This window comes from Corvus hawaiiensis, chromosome 1 (assembly GCF_020740725.1).
Source record: "Corvus hawaiiensis isolate bCorHaw1 chromosome 1, bCorHaw1.pri.cur, whole genome shotgun sequence".
NCBI lineage: Eukaryota > Metazoa > Chordata > Aves > Passeriformes > Corvidae > Corvus > Corvus hawaiiensis.
In genome coordinates this window covers 37,348,900-37,363,454 of record NC_063213.1, presented here as the reverse complement: position 1 = coordinate 37,363,454, position 14,555 = coordinate 37,348,900, and the positions used below count along the sequence as shown (strand labels likewise).

Sequence of the window (14,555 nt, the reverse complement as noted above, 5' to 3'; positions counted from 1 at the left end):
AGTTCTCTAGCATTACTGACAAACACCACCACCACACGCCCATAAAGTAAATTCACAGCTATGGCATGAGAAATTCAGTTTGTGCAAAGCTCATACATTCTCACACAGTGCTCATGAGATATTCTGATTGCTTTAAGTAATCCTGGATACAGACATTGCCTTTTCTCTTTCAGCATTTCACTGATGGCTTCTTTGAAATACCTTAGACAGCTATTTGTTGGTTTATGTTTTTATTCCTTTACCAGAGCACTAAAGTTAATGATGTGTCTTCGATTTAGTTTCTGAATCTTCTGCCCCATACATATGACTCTGTGGTAGTAACAGTTTTCTGGTTTCTACATTATCTTAGGAGGCCTTGAAACAAATAAAAATTTAATTCTGAAGCTGAAGCAAAATATTTTCTAATTTATTTATTCTCTTCCTGAGGCTTAGAGCTTTATACCTTGCCTCTATTGTCCTAAGAATCAAGAGCTGCTTCAGTCAATTAAAAACCCTCAGGAACAGCCTTCATCACATGGTTATGAGCCAGCACAAGTTGTAGGCACGTAATTAGGGCAGCAGATTGCTGGGGCAGCAGAAAAACACAGCCCTTTTGTCTATTTTGCTATGCCCGTGTTTTAGAAAGCCAAACGAGCTGCTGCGGCAGGAGAGGGTGTGTGCTTGCCATGCTGTGCTGCTGAAAGGAGAGATGCTTTCCAGGAGTAACAGTGGCTGCTCCCAGCCCTTTGGTCCCTGCCCCTCAGCTGCAAGACAAGATCATGGCGCTTTTCAGCAAACTCATCATGGTTTTTTTTTAGCCACAGCTGCAGATTTATATGTTACGTCCTGACTTATATATCCCATTGTCATAAAACCAGACACAGGAATCTGACAAAGAAATACCATTCTCTTACAAGAAATTCACTGTTGTACTCAAAGACATGCACCACCTCCAGCGAATGGGGATAAATTTACTGAAACTACTCTTGGGACTTAATGCTTTTAAAAATTGCTGTGTGAAAAACTACTCAACATGGAATATTTCTGTGTGGTTGACCACTCTAAATGAATGTTTCACTTTCCATGGCTCAGAAGTAATTGCTGACAAGCTGCTGGTTCAGGAGAAGAGAGTCATCCCCTATGTTTTCAAAAAGTATGAAGTAGTCCTTGTAGCAACATTTCTGACATGGTTTTGTGCTCTTCCAGGAATGCATCAAATCAGCCGAATAATTCTAAAATTCCTAGATAAAATCCTTTCCATTGCAACTCCATACAGGTCAAGCTATCTCTTTGAGCAGATCTGTGGATGAAAAAAGTTCTGTTACAGCTCTTTCCAAGTTCGCCTGCCAGTATTGTCATTCACTGTTGCTTTGTTTCCCTAACTCTGAGCTAATATAGCAAGTTCCTTCTTCGCTTTCCATTCACTAACATTAAACTGCAGTCATTTGGTGTTGCAGTGGGGATACTGCAACACGCATATATCAAACCAGGAGTCCCGTGGAAAGGAAATATATATGGACAGACAGATTCTTGATAGCTGTTTCAGAGATGTTTATTTCTCCAGCCGCATGGCCGGGGCTCTGCCGAGGAACTGTTCCAGTCACCGGACCAAGGGTCCTTCTGCCCGCGCAGGGAACACAAACCAACCAATGGGAACGAGGCTGAGCAGGGACAGGGAAGCCCCGTGTCTGTGCCCTCAGGGCCCCTCTCCCAGGGCTACACGGCAGGGGAGGGACCCCAACACCTCACCCGTTTTATTTTAATAAAAGGAGAATGAAAACAACTGGATAAACATAACAAGAACAGTTTCAAAACAAAACAAGCCACCCTCCTGAGTCTTTAAATGTCCAAACAGATTCTGTGGAACATCTTAGGGCTGACAGAAGGGAGACAGGACTCTCTGAGCATGCTTTGTGGGGAAACTGAGGCAGGAGAGGGTTTAACTTCTTCCCTCCCCCTTTTCATCCCCCACTCGGCATTGGAAAGGGATTTTTGGGGAAACAATTGGCAAAAGCATGGTTTTGTGAGGGAAACCATGGGTGAAAAAACGGATTGGGAATACACTGGGGGTAATAGGATATAGGGTAAAAGGGAAAGGTGGGATTAGGAAAGGGAGACTGTAGGGAGGGCTTACAATGGAGATATTGCCTAACATGACTACGATTTTTTGCATATATACTGCCTTTTACAGGAACACCATCAGGCCCAGTGACCTGCGATGCTTGTAACCCTTTTCTCCCTAGTACAATATTAAATTCCACCACTTCTCCATCTCCCAAGCTTGGGATCCATTTTTCAGGGTTATTCTTTTTAATAGCAGTTCTATGCACGAATATGTCTTGCTGGTTGTCACACCTTGTTATAAAACCATAATTTTGCTTAACATTATACCATTTTACTATCCCTAAGGTCTTAGTTACTATGATCTTTTCCTTTTTCCGAGTGGCTGCTGTTTTCTGTCTCGCTGCGTCTTTGCTCTCTCCTTCGGTCGCTCCCGTGTTGGAATTGTCGGGGCTGCTCGTGCCTGCGCGCTCTTCCCGGGGTCGCGTTCGGGGCTGCGCGGGCCGGGTCGGGCCGCGCCGCTCAGTTCTCCGTGCGTCGCCTCCTCTGGTCGCAGCTTCGCTGCCGATGCCGGGCGCTGCACCCACGTCTCGGCCGGGCCCCCGAGCGACGACTCCCCCGTGTCCTGCTCCAGCGCGCGTCTCGGCTGGGCGCGGCTCCGTTCCATCGCCACCGCCGCCAGCCGCCGCCCGCGCGCCGCCCCTCTCGGCCGGGCGTTCCCGGGGCTCGCTCCACCACGCGCTGCGCAGGGTCGGGCGGGCACCTCCGGGTCCCGCTGCTCCCGCCGCTCCCCGCTCCGCCACCGACACTGCGGCTCGCGTGGCTCCGCCCGCGCGCGGGAACTGCCTCGCTGCTGCTCGCAGAGCGCTCGGTGCACGTGGCCTGGGCCGCACGGTCCCTGCGCCAGGCTTCCCTTCGCCAGGACACAGCTGACATTGCTCAACAGTCTCGGTAACTAAATAATATTCACGAAAATATTCTTCCATCGGCATATATTTTGACTCCAGTATTAACTGTGTCCAAACGGTTTTCCAAAAGCCTTTGGTAATAATTAAATCCCAAGAAACATAGAAAAAGTTCTTAAACAACCATGCCAGGAAGTGTTTCAGTTCTTTTTGAGCTTGAATCAAGCTAAAATTTACAAATCATTGTTCAAGAATCATTTTAAGTTTAAGATAAATGTCCATATGCGGCTCTGAGAGCCAAGAGTCTTCCCACGGTTCCTCCATAGTTTAGATATGGAATAGCAAAGCAAAACCAAGAAGAGGAATCCAAAGTTTCCAGGGTTTACTCACACAAATCAGTCGCTTAGGGATCGGGGATCGTTCTGCTCACAAATCTCCACCATTTGTTGCAGTGGGGATACTGCAACACGCATATATCAAACCAGGAGTCCCGTGGAAAGGAAATATATATGGACAGACAGATTCTTGATAGCTGTTTCAGAGATGTTTATTTCTCCAGCCGCATGGCCGGAGCTCTGCCCAGGAACTGTTCCAGTCACCGGACCAAGGGTCCTTCTGCCCGTGCAGGGAACACAAACCAACCAATGGGAACGAGGCTGAGCAGGGGCAGGGAAGCCCCGTGTCTGTGCCTTCAGGGCCCCTCTCCCAGGGCTACACGGCAGGGGAGGGACCCCAACAATTTGGGATAGTTCATAGGCTCAGAAATGCCACTGTAGCCATTAAAGTCAGTTGTACAGAACATGAAGCCTGTGGCAGAAAACAAGCAGCACACAGAAGAGTAGAATGATCCCTGTAATAGTGATTCTAACAATCATTCCTGATGTGCAGACTCACCCTTATGTAGTTCCTGCTCGAAAATAGCCTGCACTAAACAGGTTGTTTTCTCACTAACTGAACAAATACAGAGTGACTTAATTAAATGCCTGTTTTGATTCCAACAGATTGAAAAGCCTTTTCTTATCTGGTATGGGGGAAGAGAACTTCTTGCTCAATGGAGTGCAAGGCGGGATTTGATGGAGGGCATGAGGCGCACCTTGATTGGGATGTTCCTACAACCTTGACTGTGTTTCATTATCTTCATTCACTTTTGCAGCCACAAGTACAGTATCACCTCTCCAGCCCATGGTAGTAATAGTAAATAATGCACCTGATGAGAAAAATACATCCAGGTTTTGGTATACCTGTGAATTTCCCCTTTTTTTCATTCCCTTTGTCTCCATTTTGGTGCCCTGAGTGTTTATGACCTGCAGAAGGGCATATCACACACACCATTTTAGCATTGACTGATGGCTTTGTGAACCTTCCAGGGAGCACCTCAGGCAGGTTTGTGCCTTGAGTCAGCCCTGGGTGTAAGCGAGTGCCAGAAACAATATAACATCTAAACAACCTCCTGCCTGCAGCTCCACTCTGCTATGTCGGTCCTGAGACATCAGCCCTGCCAGCCACAGGGCTTGTGCATGCACAGTAAAGGCAGACACGTTAAAGGCAGCTGTTGCATTGGTCAGCCCCTCATGAGAGTCCTGTCTCTGTCAAACACTGAAGTTACTTGCTTGGCCATATCAGTCCGATAAGCACAAAATAAGAAGGGTGATGATTTCATTTGGATGCTTTGAAAGTTGGTGTCGGTTTGCCCAGGTGTTTGTTTCTTTGCCTCCCCCAGTCAGGTATCCTAATGGTATCCTGTCCCACCATTCTTCCTCCAAAGCCAAATCCACTTTTTGGCCCCTCAGCTTGGCAGTCATCCTGCACCATCTTACCTGTCTTGTTTTGCTGCTCTCTCAGGCTTCTTCAGCTCAACCCACTGGTTTTGCTGTTCTGGTTTTCCTCCTTGAATGACTCACACACATAAGACCTCTCTCCAAAATGTTGCTACCTACCAGTGGTAGCAGATTCCTTTAAATAAATTCAGGACAAAAAAAAAAAATCCTCTCCTTAAAAAAGCATATGCATACACTGAATAGTCTGGGACAACAGACAGGGCACTCTCCTCTGATCTTCCCCCAGTCATGGTCTGTGCCTGTCCAGAGAGCTCTCTGAGGGAGGGATCATCTGAAATGGTAGTGGCATGATGCCAAGAACAGTGGAGCCCTCATTTGGCCAGGGTACAGGATAGAACTGTGACAAAATACATTAATCATCACAAGCCTGAAACGGAGCTCCATGAAACCACGCATGCTTTTAGTCCAGCTGACTTCGATTAAGATCCATGAGCACAAAAGCTGAACTCCCTGGGGTCGTTTCACATCAGTGCAAACAATTATCACCCACAGGAAAACAAATCACTTCTCTATGGTTTCCAGTCTATTTTATTTGCCAAGAATAGATTAGCTTCATTTTGCACTCTATATATACAGCTTTTTACGTAGAACAGTATATGCAAGGTTTTACATGTGAGAGGCTGCCAGACAGGCATTTTAATTTTGACTTCTATCTGCTGAGCGAGGTTAGCTGTATTTTGGGAGTGTGCCTCTGCATACTTTAATACTGTATTTTTCAGTTTGCTCTTCCTCCTTCAACACAGTAATTTAACCCCCCTTTCCAAGACTAATATAAAAGAACTAACAGATGTACGAGCTCAGACAGAAGGTGGATGTGCCTTCTTTTTAAGCATCAGTAGGAGCAGATGTCGATGAGAAGGCTGTTGGGACTGGGCTACCACACGCGAGTAATTCCTCTGAAATACCCTCTCAATTGCTGCCATCTCAGGCCTTGGAGACTCCTTGAGCCAGATGTTATATCTGGTCTAATAGCACCTCATGGACCTCTCTGCCTCTGAATGTATTTGATGGCTTTTTGAGCAAACACTTGTGCAGCAGGCAAATCCACAAGGTGCCTGTCTGTTTCTTAAAGGTTCAAATGACGCTTGAATGCCAAAAGGGGTCTGGTTTAATCAGCTTGGCTCTCTAAGTTCCAGACTTGCACAGAGAAACATGTCCAAAAAGTTCTTTTTTTAATTATCTGAGACATACTTAATTCTTTCATAAACGTAGATGCTTATCCAGTGTTATAACAGTTGTGGGTTCTTTTAGGGTATATTTATGTTTGCCTACTGCTAATGACTGGATTATTAGTTTTAGTATAGAGATCAAAAATGAAAACATGAATTGCTCTAATGTCACTGTTTTAAGTTTCTAAGTCTGTTTGTGAAAGCCCAAGTAAGACTAGAAAGGTCTGTACACTAATAATTTGATACTGAACTTTAAACCCCCCTCATGGAGTATCTGAAGGAGCCTGGTCAAAGAACACTGGACTCCAACAGCATCACAGACAAAATCTCAGTGTATGTATGTGGTCTTTGCTGTGCATGAAATGTCTTTTCAAGGGGTGTATACAGCAGCAAAAAGAGCTTAACTGGAGTGTGAGGGGGTACAGAGGTTTTTGCTGGCTCCCTGCACAAGCTGAATTTTATCAGTACTAAACTGTCTCATAATCAACTTGTTTACATGGATCACCATTACAGCCATACCTGGGCAGAGCTTTCTGACCCAAACGTGAGTTTGAAGCTTCACATCCTTTCAGGAGTCTGACTGTCAACACTTGCCCTGGGCCTGATCTGTGACCCACCTGCCACCTCCTGCAGGTCCCTCTGACCACTCCTTTATGTTTCTAGCAGACGTTAATTCACGCAAGGTGTAACTTTGTGAGACTTTTGGACAATAAAACACATGAGAAAACTGTGTGAATTAGGGATTCCCAGGGTCAGAATTTAACAGCCAACAAGAGTTAAAGTCTCAACCTATACACTCTGAGAAACATAAGATTCACTTTTGCATTAAGTTACATACATTTGCATGACTCTGCACCGACTTTTAAAACAACCTCATCTTATGAGGAAATTGCATCTGTTCCTGAATACAGTTATAAGAAAAATCTAGCAGGAGAACTAGACTGTTAGTGCCACCTCGTCCTAGTAACAAACCAAAAACCATAGAGTAAGAAAGTTCAAACATTCGAGGAAAACCACAATGTTTCCATTCTTGTCTCCTTCAGAAAAGGGGCTGGCTGCTGTCACCTGGGAAGGGTCAAATAATAAGAAACATTACACCTAGTGCTGTCATGTGTGCCTGCAGTGATCATCCACATTTGTGCCACTATTCATCAAAGGTGACAGACTGGAAATTAAGGGACTGCTCAAATGAGAAGTGCTCTCCTGAATCACCAGGCTTCCAGTGAAATATATTAAGTCAGACTCAGAGGCAGCTTGCAGAAATGAGGCCAGTGGCAGCTCTCCATTGCTGACACAATACACGTGTTTACCGAAGAAGCAAGTGGGAATAGAAGTAGTACAGCATGCCCACAGCAAAGAAAAGCATGTTTGTGCTCAGCACATCAGACAGACCACCACAGAATTGTTCTGTGAAGATATGGCTTCTGTACTGCCCCCAGGAGCATGGAAACATGGCATGATGAGAAGCAGCTCTCATGAAGCACCTCATATTTCTGTAACACAAAAATGACAGAAAATGCACAGCAAATTTGTTGCTCTCAGTTATTTAATCTGTTTTCATTCCACTTCCCAATAATACCTGTCTCATCCCTTTTACCTGGGGACATCCCAATACACTTTACAAGTCAGTAGCAATTTTGCCTTGTTTAGATCTGGGTTCATGAAACAGAAAATCCAGACATGAAAGAATGTAATATTTTCTAAAGTTTCTGTTAGAGTCATTTACAGTTACCCCTGTTTTCCAGAGCAAATGCAGTTGATTTCTAGGAACTGACAGCCCACTGACAAACTGGTCTGTTGATACCATGGGATATTTATTCTTTTGAGGTCAAATTCTCTATTGATTCAACTGTACTGACTTTAATTGAATTCCATAGTCATAAATTTTACAAAGCTAAACTTCACAGACAAAATTAAAATTCTCCCATTCTTTGCAGATTTTTTTTCATATGTAGAAGGTAGCAATGTGAATGGTTTATGCAACAAATTCATATAACTCTTTTTCTTTGCTGATGGTTAAAGTTGATTCTAGATACATTCTCTCCCTAAGGCTGAAAATGAGACACAAAAGAAGAGTCTCATGTATTCTTCTCTTCACTCATAACAAAAAGGACATCGAGGTCTCTCCATAAATTGAAAATTTCATTACTGACTACTGACTCTGCTTTCTGCAGAGACTTTAAAAAACCTTTTTAACCTAAAAGTATTTTTAAAAATCACTCTGCTGCTAGAAGATGAAAATTTGTCAACAGAATTGGCATTTTTGATCAAAATTTTCATTCCAAAGCAAAAATATCCTTTTCAGCACAAATGACATTAAATCAGTCCACAGACAGAATGGTGAAAATGCAAGAATGGGCTGAGTTCAACAGGGCAGACTGAAAGTGCTTCCCCAGCTCTCCCCTCACAATAGTTAATTGCCTGTTGGTCCCAACATTGTTGTGGGAATGGAAAGCGTGTATGTCGATCCTTACTGAAGGAGACATTAACTGGATCTGGGTCTCTCATGTCATGGAAAAGAGCTTTTAACAGACATTATTTTTGGCAAAAAGGATAGAACACCTGCCATCTGCTTAGCTTCAAAGGGTGATTTTCCTTTGCCAGTTCCCAAAAAATACCTTGATACCCATTTGGAGGAAAGGAGGACAAGCCACCCATCCTGAATGGAACAAGGTGGTTCTCAGTGACACAAAGTTAGGCTCTTCCCTCCTGGAGACAAACAGGAACTAAGACTTACTCCTCTGTATTTTCCTCTCTGTTTTCTGTGGCTGTCATTTCTGAGGAGGATGTCAAGAATCCTGTTTGGAGGCACTTCTCTGCCTCTATGCACAATTCCACATGAGAGCCACAGGGACTAGCTGATGGCTGTGCTCTTCGTCAAGAGATAAATGTGTGGGAGATACCTATTTTCTCTGCTGGGTCTGGACTTCTACCCTTAACCCCTGACTGAGCAAGGATAGTGAAGGTTTCACCACAGTATCTTGTCTCTGGATACAGGTAGCAAGGAAATAGCTATGGCAAAACCTCATTTCCTTCCCAGGGCTTGTGGTCAAGGCTCTTGGGTTAGACTGGTTTTGCCAGCTAATCCCACCCTGAAAGGCAATATAACATGGTCTGAGAAAAGAGGAAAAAACACCTATTTTTAAAAAAGTGAACAAAATTTTGTCTCCTAAAAACCAGCATTTCTTCCCAAGGTCTTTTTATTAGCTTTGTATCTAGACCTTCAGTACAAGACTACATGCAGCCAGGACAGAACTGTGCCTCTGTGAACATCTGGGGGACCAGTTATTTCATAGTCTTTGTGACTCAGAAGAAGAGTCTTAAAATGGTAGTTCCAGCTTGCTTAAAATACAGCCAAGCTGTCCACAACACTGCCTACATTGTGACCTGCTAGGCTGGGGATTGAAATGGGGGGAGAAAAAAGGTTAATGCATTCAAGGTGGGAAGAACAAACACTGGTAGGGTGGTGAGCCAAGCTAAGAAACACAAAAATTTTGCTTCTTTCCAGGCAGTTTCCTTGCTGGTTTTAGAATATTATTTAGACTGAGATGTTGTGGTCAGTTTGGAAAAAAAAAATTAATAATCCTTTGTATGTTCCCAAGAGGTGAAAGATCTGCCACATCTTGTAGTGAACCACTGGTGGGCTCTAACTCACCTGGTGAAACCTGCTCTCAGATGCACAAATACTGAGAAACTCATGAGACCATATCCAGATACAAAAAGGATCCCAGAACATTTTCCCACAGCTCTTGGAAGCTTCTGTTAACTTCATTCCAGTGGCACTTTAAAATATAAAACCTACCCCTTCCAGGAAGAAAGAGAAGATTTAAATCAGGACAGGGCCTGTTAGGTAAGACAATATTGCATCAGCACAGAGACAACTACTTAAGGTTTGGCAGCTTGTGATTAATATCAAGCTTAGTTCACCTCCCAAGAAAGATATTTTCCAATTGATTTCTATGGGCTTTGCACATGCTCTGGATTGTTCCTCTCATCCTATGCACTCAGAAATAGTAAACAAATTGGAATGAACTTAGAAGGGGGGAGAAGGGTCCCAGTTTTCCCCTATTTTTGCATAGACCAGTTCCATGGGACTTTCAGGGAGTAAGTGTCTTCTGGATATCCTTTAATCTGGTGTCTTTTTTACAGTTTTGAGAGTAGTACTGTGACACATTTGAAACATCCATTCTCTCATGCCCGACTGGCTAAGTAACCATAAGTAATAACCTTGTTCCATTGAGGAGCAGTAAAAATATACAAAAGCTGCAATTTCTCTGATTACACACCCCTACTATTAAAACATCAAAAAGAGCAAAGTCTTCTGTAGGGAAAAAAAAAGAAAAAAAAAGGCCAAAAAAAAAAAAGCTAAATTTTAACTTTTCTGTATTGCTGCTGCTCACTGAAATTTCCTTCTGACAGCAGTTCAATGGTAACAGAATCGAGCAATATGCTCCACAGGAAAAGATAACAAAGAATCGATGTCTAAACAATTTCAGGATCATCTCTGAATTTGATGTCCAGAGGATTAGTTTATATCATAATGATTCCTCGGTCCTATTTTAAGCATCTTGGAGAGGAACACTTTGTAACCCAGTTAAAATGCTTCCTTATCAGACAGAAATCAATATCCAACAAAGCAGCAATGATGTCTCCCAAATTTTGTTAATGCTCACTACGGGAACACTTAAAATATTAATCTGAGGGAACCCACTGCAAAATTGAGCAAGTTTTAAATAATCCAGCATGGTAAAAGGAGCTTCTAACAATTTGCTGAGAGAAAATAAGATTATCTCTTCCTGGGAAGAGCCTGGGAAAAGGAGATTATCTGGGAAAAGGAGATTGCCTGTTCTTCCTTCCCTCACACAGACAGACCAGTTCTGGGTGGCTGGGCCTGTTTGACTTGGTCTTGAGACAAGGCAACTCTCAACACCTCTTGGAAATATAAGAGAATAGCTCATCTATATCTCATACATATATGCATACATACACACACATATTTTTATATATATATATTTATGCCTGTGGGCATCAGGTATCCTCAGCTGTGTTTTTGGAGTAGGGCTCCTAGGACAGTGTTGTGCTTGATTCCATGCACGGCACATGAATCTTCATTGTAGTGGCTGGATATATTAACATACTCACAGTACAGCCACAGGCACCTTGAATGATGGCCAATACTGAGAAGCACATACTGACAAGCTGAGGATTGCACACAGCTCTCTTGGATTAAATCATCCTTGACTTGATTTCATCCCTCATTATACTCATTTTTCTTAACATTTTGCTAAAGTCCACTGTGCTTCTACTTACAACTTTCTGACCCTTTCATTAATGACCCTCATCAGCTGGTGGTTTTTTTTTAATTCAGAGCAGCTCCAGCTACCTCTGTTACACTCTGCAGATCTGCATTCTAACTTACCTCTATTCTCATGTCCCTGGAGTTCATTCAATGTACTCTTCTTGCCTAGCTATACAAAAGGGTAGCTGGACATACAACATCTTAGTGCAGCTGTGGTCCTACCTTCCAGGACCTTGTATCCAGTACTGCAAAACACAATTATGGCTGTTTAGCCATTTGGAAAAATCCTCCCTCTCCTTTTCTAATGCACCTGAGTGTGGCACTGACTATCAGACAGTTTCTCAGACTTAGAAAAGCCAATACAGGAAAGAAAAATGAAGGCTAACTGGAAGAGAGGGATCTGGTCTGAGTCGAGCATAAAGAAGCTCACAACAGCTTGAAGAAGAATAGAAGAAATTACCTGTTTTGTTGATGTAACAGATCAAAAGCTATTCATCTTGAATGGCCTTTGCACAGCAAAGTGTTCACAAGGGGAACGTTTCTCATCCCTCTCCCTCTCTAAACTGGAATGGATGGGGCATTCTCCTGCAAACATTGCAGGAATAAAAATGGGATTCTCCTGTCCTGATCAGCCAAGTACATTTCTTATCTGTGGCAGCAGAAAAAATTAAGTGCTGGAAAAAGTATTGCACAAACTGCAACTTAGGGGGCTTCACAATCACTCTTGTTTAGTACCAATTGTTTTAAATGATCCAGTGGATCACTGATGGAATGGGGAATAAAAGGGATGATTGCGTCACATGCTTGAGAGAGAAAAGGTGCGTAGACTCACCCACTGGGTGTTCCAGGACAGGCACTGAGAAATTTTGTACTGCCTAATTTAGAAACAGACTCTGATCTTTTTCCTCAATTGCAAGGGTGATTAAACTCTGAGCTAATTAAACTGCATAGTAATTACCTTGTTTGTTTTAATGTGTCCTCTAAAAATTGTACTGCTGTATTTGTCATACTGCTGAGGGCTTATAAAATACTTCTAATTTTTTGCTGCTGCTGTTCAGAGGGAACTCCTGGGGCTTGCAACACTTGCAGCCTTTGCTGCTCAGACCCATTTCTGCTGGGAGCCAGATGACCCTGGGCAGCAGAGAAGTTGCAAGCACCAGTCAGGAACAGAAAATCCCCAGAAAACCTGAAAAGAAAGAAGTTAGTGACCAAATAAAATTCTCCTGTTCAGCTGGTGAATCTGAAAACAGCAAGAGAAGAATATTGTCTCCACGAGGAGGCAACTGTGCACATTCTGGTGTAAGGTCAGCTTGTGGCTTTGGTGCCTGGTCCATGCAGGGCCCATGTGGGATTGTTTGGATGGCACCACTAGCCTTCACACCCTGTGCCTGGAGCAGGGTGTCTGAGCAAGGGAGGACCATGGCTTGCACTTGTCCTCCTCCTTGCCATCTTTGGCTCAGCTGATGACCACAGGGCTGGGAGGGCAGAGGGGGAGAATACCAACCACTTCCAGTGTGTCACCCTCTCTCTCCTCTCACAGGGAAGTGAGTAATAGTGTTTTCACACTCTCCTCTGCTTATATCTTTGCTTGTATTTCCTCTGCTAGTCATCCCACACAAAACCAGCCCTTCCTCGGGCAGCACCACCCTGCCTTCAGTGGGAGTGTGAGTGGAAATGGAGTAACAATCCACACTTGGGTTATAGCTGTGGGAAAACAACTTCATCCTCATAAGAGTTTGGTTATAACCACATCTTCATATTAGCAAGCTATTTAAAACATAAAAGAAAATGTCTCTCTTCTGCTTAGCTGTGGTATCTTAGGCTGTGTTCCAGCCAAGGAGTGCCTGATAAAGACTCTGTATTTTTCCATTAATTAAGATGCTTTAATTAATTGGGACAGCTAATTTGAATTAGCTCTAGGAATAGGTATAGCCCTCAAGAGAGCAAAGAACAATGACTGCAGTTAATTCAGAATAGATGAAGGAAATATCTGCTTTAGGAGAGGCATTCAACCCTATAGACCAAGGCATCACTGGATGCACAGATGCTCATTTAAATGCACCAGGTTTTGTTTTGTTTTATTTTATTTTTTTACAGACAGTGCTTGTTTGTCCTTTCAGGCGTTACAGTCACGGGGGTTTTTTACCCCATTATGTGATCACAGCTAGGTTTCTGCCCGGACAAAAAAAGATACTTTCGACAACCCTATATTACCTTCATATGACACAAGAACTAGAAAGAACTCCCTGGCTGTGTCTTTCCGGTGCTGGCACGCCGCATTTCCCCCAGCCCCGAGGCAGTCGGGTCATTAGCAGTTCTTTCCATTACTGCCTTTCTTTCACCACACTGAGGGACCACATGTGAAAAACCAACATTCTGATGGCACATAGCGGGCTCACCCACCTTGTTAGAGCAGGAAGCAAGGGTGGAAGATGAGATCAGAAGCCTCTGAAGTAGCAGGAGATCCAGGGCTGATTCCATAGATGATTCCTGATTCAGAATGGGCAAAGAGCCTTTCCAAGGAGGAAAGCTGGATTAGGGGTGCAGAAAACAATCAGAGGTATTTGCTTTCTCTTTTGCACAAGCACACTCCTCGCAAGAACAGAGGTGAGAGGGGAAAACAAGGGGCAAATTTCGATCAGCCATTGTGATTATTCGAGCAGTAGCTTTGCATTTTAAACTCCCTGGTGCGTTTATCTCTGCAGGAAGAACTTGTTCCACAGAACAGGTAGGTCTGTCTGCAGGTGCAGACAAATCTATAGATCATTGTTCTTTACACTGAAACACGGCAATAGGCTGGCCTGTGGAAGGATTTTGATGCTAGATACTAAAAAGAAAGTGTTCACTCAAGAGTGAAATGTTCTAGCTAACCAAAAACTGCCGCAGCCAGGATAGAGTCCTTATCACTGGCACAGGTGTGCAGATAACAGCAGCCTCCAAGCCCAACAAAATACAGCTATTTTAGAAATAGCAGGAACTTCTCCTTCTTGTACAAACAGCTGCAGTTGGACATTGTTGAAAAGGCCAGAGAATATTTGCTTTTTTCCCACCCTGACATGAATCCTTCACATCAGATATGAAGCAGGATCCCAAGCCAATGACTTGGATTTCTTGAGACTATGCTTCTTTTTTTCCCCAGGAAATACCACTTTGAGCTCAACAAACATGTCATCCCATCCTAACAGAAGCAGAGGTTCTGCAGGACACTCATGTAAAACATAAAACAGCAGATTAAAATATTTTTAAGCTTTCTGCAGATCAGTCAATCCAGTTTTCTCCAGGAGCACACCGGAACAAGAACATG

The 14,555-nt window shown here is 43.5% G+C and overlaps 1 protein-coding gene across 4 annotated transcripts in view; it reads right to left on the bottom strand.

Annotated features, from left to right (window-relative positions):
• Window positions 1–14,555, bottom strand: part of ENTPD3 (ectonucleoside triphosphate diphosphohydrolase 3) — a 41,079-nt gene that overhangs the window by 24,859 nt on the left and 1,665 nt on the right. For 3 of the 4 annotated variants that reach the window (XM_048300943.1, XM_048300924.1, XM_048300953.1), the window contains exon 2: window positions 13,655–13,764. The gene's annotated coding sequence lies outside the window, so the exon portion shown is untranslated. Of the gene's footprint in view, window positions 1–13,654; window positions 13,782–14,555 lie in introns of all 4 variants that reach the window. The other variant, XM_048300914.1, reaches the window with a different exon arrangement.